General features: G+C 42.4%; 1 long non-coding RNA gene across 1 annotated transcript in view; it reads left to right on the plus strand.

Moving 5' to 3' along the window:
- Positions 1-4,150: 4,150 nt before the first annotated feature.
- Positions 4,151-10,922, plus strand: part of LOC110309927 — a 14,655-nt gene continuing 7,883 nt past the window's right edge. Inside the window, exons 1-4 of the long non-coding RNA XR_002379767.1 lie at positions 4,151-4,273; positions 5,742-7,879; positions 8,172-8,371; positions 8,999-9,001. This is a non-coding gene — a long non-coding RNA (uncharacterized LOC110309927). The remainder of the gene's footprint in view (positions 4,274-5,741; positions 7,880-8,171; positions 8,372-8,998; positions 9,002-10,922) is intronic.

Consider the following 10,922-nt stretch of genomic DNA (forward strand, 5'->3'; position numbering starts at 1 on the left):
CCTAACTCGTAAGTGGAAATCCCAGGAGGCAATTTAGGTTTCGTGGTATATAAAGTATAAAACACTTTTTCAACATATTTATTTATTTGGTGGGTATGTGTGAATGCACACATGCCATTTGTGGGTGTGGAAACCATAAGAAAGATGGCAGGATTTGCTTCTCTTCCGTCCACCGTGTGGGTTCTCGGTGTGGAGCTCAGGTCATCAGGCATCTCGACAAACACCTTTTTCTGCTGAGCCATCTTCTGGTCTGATAAAACACCTTAGGAAAAATCTTCCTAGTTATTGTCCGTCTGCCATGCTGCTCGACGACTAACTGCAGGACAATATGTGTGTTCTTTTCCTTAGGCTATGCTAGATAGCTATGTTTGCTAGTGTTTTCTCCAACCTGATATATCTAAGGGATTCGTGAGGGTCCTTATGCGGTTGGTCGCATAGTCAGGCTCGGCTGCACGGAAGTACCGCTGCCTGATGGGTCAATGGTCTCACTATTCTCATCCTCTTTTTCCTGCTTACAGGTATTTACTGGAGCTTACATAGTATTCTGCATTATGCTGTGACGTCATCTGAGAGGCTTGACTAACAACATCCGGGAATCCTTAAAGGTACACTCGGGTCTCTCTGTTACCCACCTCTCTCGGATCCCTCCAGGTCTCTAGCCAGCAGGATGGCTGGAGAGTTCTATGGTTATTACATTCATTGAAACTTTTTTTAAAAGTCCCACTGAAAGGGAAGACGGCTGTTTCACGGGAACCTTGTCCTGCTACTGCTACTTGTATTTTTTTTTCTTAAAAGATTATTTCCTATTTCATGTTAGAACACATACTCATTTAATTTTTACTGAAGCAACTTTGCCTTTTAGAGTCTTCTACCAACATTTTCCGTTGTCCACTTTTTTTTTTAATGCAAAAGAGAAAGGGAGACTGAAAAACATCATGTCTTTTATGGGAAAGGAAACAGCAATATCCACAAACGGATATTAGTTTCTGATGGGTTTATGCCCTTCTTTCCGTGAGCAACAGTTTAATGTTTTTGCTCAGCGTAAGGGGGAAGTGTGTCTGGAGCCGTTTCTTGTTTCCTCTCCATCACTCAATACTGATGTTTGTATCATGGTCAGTTTTCACTTACTTTATATGTTGGCTGTTTCTTCTTCAGATTACTTTCTAAGAGCAGAGCACAAAAGAATTTTGAAGGGGAGAAGATTGGGGGAACATGTAAGCTATTTAGATGTTTATAGGACAAGCTCAGCTTTGTTCTGTTTATTTACTTATTCTCTGCTTTGTTTGTTTGGTTGGTTGGTTTTTGTTTTGTTTTGTTTTGTTTTGTTTTGTTTTGTTTTGTTTTGAACAGGGTTTCTCTGTGTAGCTCTAGCTGTCTTGGAGCTTGCTCTGCAGACCTAGCTGGCTTGAACTCAGAGATCTGCCTGCCTCTGCATCTGGAGTGCTGGGATTAAAGACGTGAGCCACCACTGCCGGGCTGGGCAAGCTCAGTTTTAATATGGCTGTAAGTAGTAGGAAAAAAAAACAAAACAGTGATATACACATACAGTCCTGTTACTTGCTGAAAGACCATAAAGACATAATAACAGTAAAAATCATTATACTCCTAAAGAGATGGCTCATTGAGAATTTCTTGCTGATTGCTTGCGATGGTCTTCCAGGGGTCTCTGGAGCTGGAATGCAATGAGATGCATAGGTCAAGAAGCTCTTAGTACCCAATGTGTAAGCATCCTTAGGTTGTAGACAACAATTGTCTCCAGCCTTGCCCATGAGATATTCTGATAAAGGTCAAACCCACAAAATGGTCACAGAGCAGGTATGAAAATCAGCTTCTGAAAATATTTTCTGTCATACTAAATAAATAATAAATAAATAAACCATTGACTACAGCTTAAAAGTTTCTTATTTTGTTGGCGAGTGCACTTTAGATTTCTTTCCATATGTGATACTTCCTGCCCTTAACATTTTATTGGCTTTATGTCATCAAAAAGACACATTCAATTTGTCCTACAATTACCTAGTATTAAAGAACCAGGCACTAATATACATTGTAATTTTATGAATTTTCTCTCACAGAATGGACAGAATCCACTGTCATCCCCCGTGGTTCACATTTAAAGTTACCTATATGACTTATATTTCTTCAATGTTTATTTATTTGTGTGCGAGAGAGTATGCACACATTCAGGCCACGCCCACTAGTGGAGGTTAGAGGATACCTCAGAGATGTTCAATCATTCTCTCCTACTGTGGGTACTGGAATGAAATTCAGGCTTGGTGGCAGTGCCCCTATCCCTGTCTCACTGGTTCCTTTCAATCTGTTTTCAGAACATCCTCGTTGTCTAAAAAGCCATTTCTGTGTCTTTCCCTATAGTATTAAGAGCCCTAAAACTAAGAAAAAAAAAAAAGAATTTTTCAGATCCACCTTTTCGTTGTCTATATCGATTTCATGCCTTGTAAGGTCTGCTTAGTTTTCTTAAGTTGATCTCGGATTTATGAGCAAAGTTTTAAAATGCTAAAATGGGGGAAATTGGTTCAATATTTCAAGCATTTCTTCTGTCGCTTTATTTCCCTGCTGTATTAATTTGTGGTTACTCACCTCTCCTCAGCGATCTCCAGGGAACCCCAAATCTGACTCTCTATGATCTGACACGAACCCAAACATTTCTCCCAATAAATTAACATCTCATGTGTAATAAAGCGGAATTGCTTCTTTAGGCTAGGGGAGAATCCTCTAGGCAGCCATTGGCTACACTTCGGGGGTTTTGTTCACACGCATCCTGAGGACGCAGATCTGCAGCCTATGTGGGTCTGGGAGGGGGAACGTTGCGTTCCCTCACTGGTCCAAACAATGCCAGAATGTTTTTCCCCTGTCCATTCACTTAAACAATGTACCATTCTGTACCTCATAAGCACTTAATTTATTCCAACTCTTTGGCCTGACCTGTAATCCCCCTCTCCTTACCCATCTGACCCATCTGCGTTTCATTTCCCACTCATCGATGGCATCCAAAGAGCTAGGCCCAGGCCCTATTTGGAACCATTAGACAGAGATTGGCACTCTTCCCTCTTCCTGCACCACATCCTCTGCTGGAAAAAAAATGACCATCGGATCAGAGAACAGAGGCTGCTTTGTCCCCGGTAACGGGGATCTGGAAGCGCTTTCAATCATTTGTACTCTATACCCACTCAAACGCATTAATGTGATCAACATTGGGTCTGTTGTGGGCATTTTTTCCAGCAAATAGCTTGCTAACATTCCAGGCATGTACTTCCCCGAAAACAAGACTGAGACAGGGCCCTGAATATTCAATTGGAAAATCACCAAGAGCAGAAGCTTAGCTTGGCACGGCTGGTGTTGATTCTTAATAAGTGACTTCCTAAAGCTGAGGCATGGGCCTTACAGCGTCAATGACTTGTTTGAAAAATATTTTGTAGGTGCCTCATACCACTCGATTTCCTGTGGTATGCGTCATATTGTGAGCTATTCCAAGCCAGCCTGGTTAAGCACACTAACTCGCCGCCCCCCACCCCAAGATTGTGGTGTTTAACTAAAAATGTCTTTATACAAGATGAGCTCATAGCTATTACTGCTGATGTAGTTTTAACTGCTTGGATACCAATTTCAGTTGCTTGAAAATGTGCCGGCAAAGGGTAAACCTGAGCACAACCATATCTCACCCTGTAGAACATGGCGGGATGCTGTCCCAAGAAAGAGCTTTGCTTCAGGGGAAAGTGGCTCAGTTCAGCACAATGCATACCTTTCACTTTCATTAGAAAGACTTACTGTTCTTAATATATTACCAAAGTCAAGGTGCTGAAGACATCTGGAACACGGGAATAAAATTAACCCTTTCACAGCTTCAGGTATTTTTGTAACTCTTGCCAGGGAGGAGAACTAAATTCAAGAAACCGAGAGGATTTTCTCAATTATGTTTCAGAGAGCAAACCCAAAGGCCTGACGTGCTGTCCACGAGTTCAAGTGTACGTGGGTGGGATTTGCGTGAGGGCTAACCAGGATACTGTACGCAAGAGACTTTTGACGAGGGTTTCTAATTTTAGACACGGGGCGTGGGGAGAGCAAATACGGCCGAGTGTCATCAGCACGCCTCATAAAGTGTCCGGCACTTCCACAGACTGCAGTTCTTTATAGGACTTGTGATGTAGATAGTCGTCATTTTTGTTTCACAAACAAGGAAGGAGAATCTCAGAGATTCCGTAAACTCCATAAAGCGGTGATTCATTACAGAAGCAGGGATACAACCTAGACCAGTGTGAGTAACTCACTGGGACTTATCTGCCACCTTGCTGCCCAGAGATAAAAAATATTCTCATCTCTATTACGGCTGCCTTTGTCTACTGCTGTTCAAAGGATTCAGGCTTGCCCGGGTGTCCTGAGCTAGAAGACGAAATGAATATAAATCTGTGCGAGTTGTGTTCTGTCCTGCTTTCTTCCAGTGAATAGGTTACAGGCGGCATCTAGTTTGGGGCCAGTCCCCAGCGGCTGCGCAGTGGCTATTAACTGATTAGACATTGTCTATGCCATCTCTGAATGATTTGTGTCTCTACAATAGGACCTTTTATAACAGAGAAGAGAGGGATTGATACCCTGGACACTGCCTGGGCTGTGTTTGCCTCTTGGGGCAAATAATTTTCCTTGGTACCAGGAGCAGCTCTGATGTGGCTGCTTTGCCCTTATGTGGCCCGGGGCTTTCAGCTTGAGAGAAAACGTTCAGCCTGGTCTTGGATGAAACAAGAAGGTACCAGAGGAGAGCCAGGGCAGCCATGTTGTTTGTCAGAAGAGAGGACCACATATGTGTCTGTCTCAGGATGATTGATTGGCAAGGCAAGAGGATACCAGTGGGAAAAGATGAAAGATTCTTAGAGGCAGAGAGCTACCAAACCGTTACACTGCACAGCACTAGGAAGGAGAGGAGGACTTTCAGTTGAGAAAGACTCTACCATGAGTTGGAAAACGGAACTTCTGTGTTGGATGTTTCCTGTGAGCTCAGAATTTGGGGTCTGTCAGGTTGAAAGCTACAGGGTGATACTCAGAGACTGTAAAAGGACTTTAAGTCGTCCCTTTTGACTGAGTGTGTAGCACACTATCTGAAGCAGGCGTCTTGCTTCTTGATCAAGATAGACACAGCAAACCAGACTTCTTAAAAACCAACCAATCAAATTTACTTATTTAACATGTATGAGTGTTTTTTCTGCATGAATGTGTGTGCTCCATGTGTATCTGTGCTCCATGTGTGCTCCATGTGTCTCTGCCCAAGGAGTCAGAAGGGATTGTCAGCATCCCTGGAACTGGAGTTGCAGATGGTTGTGAGCCACCATGTGTGAGCTGGGAATCCAACCCGGGTGCTCTGTGCTCTTACCCGTTAAGCCACCCCTTCGGCCCGTGCTTTCCACTTAGAGTATAGTTTTTAGAAAATACAGATTTTAAAATTATTGGTGTATAGTTTTAAAACACTAGTGGAGACATCAATTCAAAATATCTAACCTGGATATTGTTTTTTTGTGTTTACGTTGTAAGCAGTTCATATTTTCTACTTTGAAACACTGGAAGTTTCTTTGAAGGGAGTTTTGTTTTTTTTTTTAATCACTTATTATTTTGACTGGGAGATTTGTCACCACGGGATTGTCACATTTGGTGATAAGCCACACGAATATGTCACCAACCTAAAAATACATTGGCATGTTTATTATTTCTTTTCTTCATTTCTTTTATTCTTGCAGTTAAACTCTACTCTAGAACTATTTAACAAGAAGGTGACATTAGGAAAAAAAGATTTCTTTTTTCTCCTAATAAAAACAGATAAGCTGGGAGCTAGTGAGAAGTCAGCTGGTTCAAGCCATCTCTCACCTCAAGAATTCACCTTTTGCATGTTTTTGCACTGTTATTCTAGTCCCTACGAGTGGCTGCACCTGTCTCCACCCTTAGCAAAGCAGACAGAGGGCACAGTAAGGAAATGTCAAAAGGCAGAAACCGAATGACCTACAGTGTTGTTTCTATCAATTTGGAGATACTGGCTGAAGCCTGTATGTATGAGGCTCACCCTGGCTTGAGTTTTCCTGAAGCCAGTTCCACAGCTGCCCTTCACGATTATGGTAGACTTAAGTCTACATCCACTGAGGGTCTTAAGTAGAGACTGTGTTTGCGGGAACAGACTAGAACATTGGGGTTTTCTCTAAAGATTACATGGGACCCTTCAGGTAAAGCTGCCTGAGCCTCTCCTTCCTGACACAGTGCACACTAGGTCTCAGGAAACAGCAGGTCTTAATTAGCCCTCTAGTTTATAGTTTCACCTGAAAAAATACATTTAAAAAAATCATATATAGTTGGCTGTCGAGATTTTTCAAGTCAATAAATTCTTGCTAATTAATCACATTAACGGTACTCCTTAAAAGTTGAAACAGAATCAGAAAACAAACCAAAATCCCCATAAATATCCTACATAAAGGCCTATTCACAGATCCTTTTTCAGTTTTGAAGACTTTTACAAGTGTTTTTCCCTTCCTGACAGGACACACGCATGCACAGGCGCATGCACACACACACACACACACACACCTACTGTGTCACTCACCATAGCTGTTATTATCTGCACAGGAAGGTGGTTCTGGGAACAGATTTTGATACCTCAGGACATCACCGTAACTGCCTTAGTGCTTAGTGTTGCTACTTGGGACTGGTTTAAAGGATAAGAACTCAGAAACATTTGGCAGCAAAGTTACTCGTCTCAGAGTCCCCTCCCCAGAAAGTTAATCATATGAAAATGTTCAGCTGGGAACACGGAAGCTGAGGGGATGATGGATGTCTTGCTTACCATCCGCAAAAGGACCCTAATGCTTAGCATGCGCTTGCTCCTCTAATATTCTGTCTGATGCCTTGATCTGTAACAGAACACAATGTCCCGAAGCAGGATTGTTTAAATCCACTTTAGAAACATAGCCAAACAGATCCAAATTTCCACCTCTCTCCATGGTGTGTGTCCTGAGACTAATGTTGCCAATGGTCATTAAAATGGCTTCTCCTGAGTTAGAGAGGTGGCCCCCTTGGGTGCAAGCACAAGCTGCTCTTGAAGAGGATTCATGAACGGTTCCCAGCAGACAAATCCTACAGCTTAATCCAGCTCCAGGTAGATCTGCCTCAGCCTACATGTACCCGATAGACAGACAAACAGACACGCACATGAAAATAACTTTCCAAACTTGTAAACCATAGTTCTTCCATTTTTTTTTTTATTTGTTTGTTTCCATCGAGTGTGCTGTGATTTAGAATTCTTAGCTGGAGCTGCCCCACCCACCACGACAATCTGAGACTTGGAATCTGAACCTGGAGTTGGAAGCAGAACTTTAGATCCGTGTGATGCTCCTCCTGCACAGAGGGAGTGGCTTCTTGTGGGAGATGGCAGTCAACACTGAAACCCACAGCTCATCAACACGCAGAGAAAAGGAGACCTTGAGACCCTGAATCCTACGTGACATGTCTATATTATATCCCTCATTTTGAAGCTAAAGTGTCTACATAGAAGAGGAGGCAGAAAGATTGTAAGACTCAGAAGCAATGGATGGTTGCAAAGAATGTCTTCCAGACATAGCAGAGCAGATGCACATATGACCTCACAGAGACTGTGGTAGCATTCACAAGATCTGCACAAACTCAAGCTAGACATAATCTCGGCACCCAGGAGGGTAGGCACGACATCCCATTTCCTGCTGCTGGGAGACAGGCAGTGAACTGTCTTCCATAGGAAGAGCACACTCTGGACAGGCCCCTCTCTCGTGACAGTAGCCAGCCAACACAACCTGGACTCCATAGGTTTTATTTTGTATTTATGATGAGGGTCGGGGGAGAAAGCACAAGAAGTTAGGTGACTCAGGAGGCAGGGAAGGTATGGGAGGAGCAGGGGGAGGGGAATGAATATGATCAAAATATACTGTAAAGAATTCTCAAAGAGTAAAAAATAAATTAAAAAACCTTAGCTGTTGTTTCTCTGTAGTCGTTAGCCATTTTTCTTGTAGGATTTCTGAATGTGGGTCATTTTTCAAGTGGATCAGTTAACCTCAGCTATTAGTTTTGACAAACAACCAATCTTATATCGTTGAAGCAGGATGGCAAGAGCTTTAGAAAACCGCTGATTTTGTTTTGGTTTTTTTTTGCAGTGTGAAGGATCGAACCCAGGACCGTGTTCAGGCTGAGCAAGCATCCAACCACTGAGCTACATCAGAAGCCCTTGTGTTTGTGACTGGCTCTCTCTATGTAAGGCAGGCTGACCTTGAACTTCCTCTGTACTCCAGATCGACCTGGGAACTGTCCTCTCTCTACCTACTTAGTGCCAGGATTATAGCTGTGACCACCTCAGGTGAATACGTTTTCATTCCTTCTGATACTTTCACATGTTATTATCAAGATGGCCTAACTCTAATTTTCCATTTCTGTAGGGGAAAATGTCTATAAACATTTCAACTCAATAAATAGTTGATTGTGGTGGAAATAAAGCATTTTTTTAAAAAAAATCCCATGTAGACAATTAGGATTAACGATTTTATAGCATATAAAAAGGAAAAAATGTATTTAATTATAAACAATTGTCTTTGGATGTCTTTCATGAATTTGACTCCTCACTGACAGAGGTTTAATTCCTTTGTCTTCTTGCTTCTCTTCCTAGTGCATCACTATGAGTTATAATGCCATCCATTTCAGGTATGATACCGTAACAAGGCTCTTCACCTCCTCCCAACTAAACCTCTGACTGTTTAATATGGATAAAGCATTGCAATTCATTTTCTTCAACTTAGAAATTCAGAGAGTTCACTTGTTTACTTACTCAGTCAATTTCCACTGAGGGTCAACATCAAGCCAACATTTGACTACGTGCTGTTAATACAAAAATAAGTAGCACTCATTGTCTCTTGGATATTGTGTGGCCAGACTTGTAGGAGACTGGAATGGTGATGAGACATACAAATATATTTCCCTTTATTCATAGAAGGTATCAAGAAGGAAAGTGAATACCCTGGGGAACAGTTCACAGTAGTTCCAGTTAGGGGCCTAAGAAAGAAGACTGCCAGAGCCTGACAAATACAGATGTGGATGCTCACAGCCAATCATTGGACTGAGCACGGGGACCACAATGGAGGAGTTAGAAAGAACTGAAGAAGCTGAAGAGGTTTGCAACTCCATAGGAAGAACAACAATATGAACTAACCAGACCCTCCAGAGCTCCCAGGGATTAAATCACCAACCAAAGAGTCTGCATGGAGGGACCCATGGCTCCAGCCATATATGTAGCAAGGATGGCCTTGTCAGGCATCAATGGGAGGGGAGGCCCTTGGTCCTGAGAATGCTTGATGCCCCAGTGTAGGGGAATGCCAGGACTGGGAGGTGGGAGTGGGTGGGTGGGTGGGGGAGCACCCTCACAGAAGCAGGGGGAGGGAGGATGGAATAGGGGATTTCCAGAGGGGAAACCAGGAAAGGGGATTACATTTGAAATGTAAATAAAGAAAATATCCAATAAAAGAAAATAAAAAAAGAAAGAAAGAAAGAGGGCTCTGGAGAGATGGAGCAGCACTGGCTGTTTTCTAGAGGGCACCGACCTGGTGGCTCACCACTGTTGGCCATTCTGATTCTGCAGGGTCCCATGCCCTCTTCTGGCCCCTATGGACACCACACTCACATGGTACATATTTACACATGCAACCAAAATATCCCTACAGTTAAAAGTAAATAACATCTGAAAGAGGGAGAGAAAAATAGGAAAGGTCTTTTGCCATCCCCTATCTTGTAGAAGACATACAGAAAGTGAGAGAAGACATGTAGCTGAGATGCAGTGTATGAAGGCCTGGATCATGGCTGGACTGTGAGAGCCTAGGGGGGACATCAGCTACTTAAAGTCACAAACAGGTGCCGAAAGGATAGAGACCAATACAGAGGCAGGTAACGTGTGTTCCCTTTAGTTGAGGGCGAGTCCAAAAAGAAGTGGGAGACTGATTTAATTCCAGGAGACTGGCTACGATGTTGCCTAAATAGACAGGTTCCTTCTTGTCCTTACCTCATTTAGGGAGCTGGGACTCAGGTGAGACAGTCTGGTGGGGAGTTTCTACTTCAATGGAGTCCTTGCTAGAGAAGGCTGAAATAACCTAAGAGATAAAAAACAAAACAAAGCAAAACAAAACAAAAAAGTCCTCTGCGGTGTTAGATTCAGTGTTTTTCTGCTCCCAAATCCTTACGGTTGAGAAGAAAGCAAGGTTTGCTCTTGACTATGTGCCATGTCCTGCAATATAAGGTAGATACATTGCATTTTATGATGAGACAAAAATAGCTTTTCAATGGTGTGTTCTAGTCTTTCACCTCTTCCAATCACTATTTTATTATTTCATTTTATGTGAGAAGATGAGAAAAGGTGTTAGGGTCTGCAATACATCCTGATCTGCAGGTGAGAAATTTGAAGTTTAGTGAGGTTAGGTGGCACCTCTTTGTCTAGAAAATGGAGATACGATAGTGCTGGCCTGAAATCTCATGAGTTTTAAAATCTTTTATTTTGCTTGTTATTTCTTTATTTTTGAGGTTCAAATAGCAATAGAAAAGTTCTGTGGAGATTTGAATTTAGAATTTAAATGCAAATGAAGTGAGATGCTTCGGTGAGTGCCATCAAAGCAACTAGGAGACTAGGAAGGTTGAGAGGTTACAGACAAATGCTTCATTGTGTAAGAATATTCCTAGAAATGTTTTGATAAATCCAGTTCACACATGAAATGGACTCACAGTGAGCCTCATGTTAACTGGCATGTAAGGAGCTACAACTGGATTTGATAAATAGATATTTTTTTATTGTTGTTCTTGTATCAGAAGGAAAGAGAGAGGGAGGGAGGGAGGGAGAGAGAGGAGAGAGAGAGAGAGAGAGAGAGAGAGAG

Source organism: Mus caroli, chromosome 14 (assembly GCF_900094665.2).
Source record: "Mus caroli chromosome 14, CAROLI_EIJ_v1.1, whole genome shotgun sequence".
Classification (NCBI taxonomy): domain Eukaryota; kingdom Metazoa; phylum Chordata; class Mammalia; order Rodentia; family Muridae; genus Mus; species Mus caroli.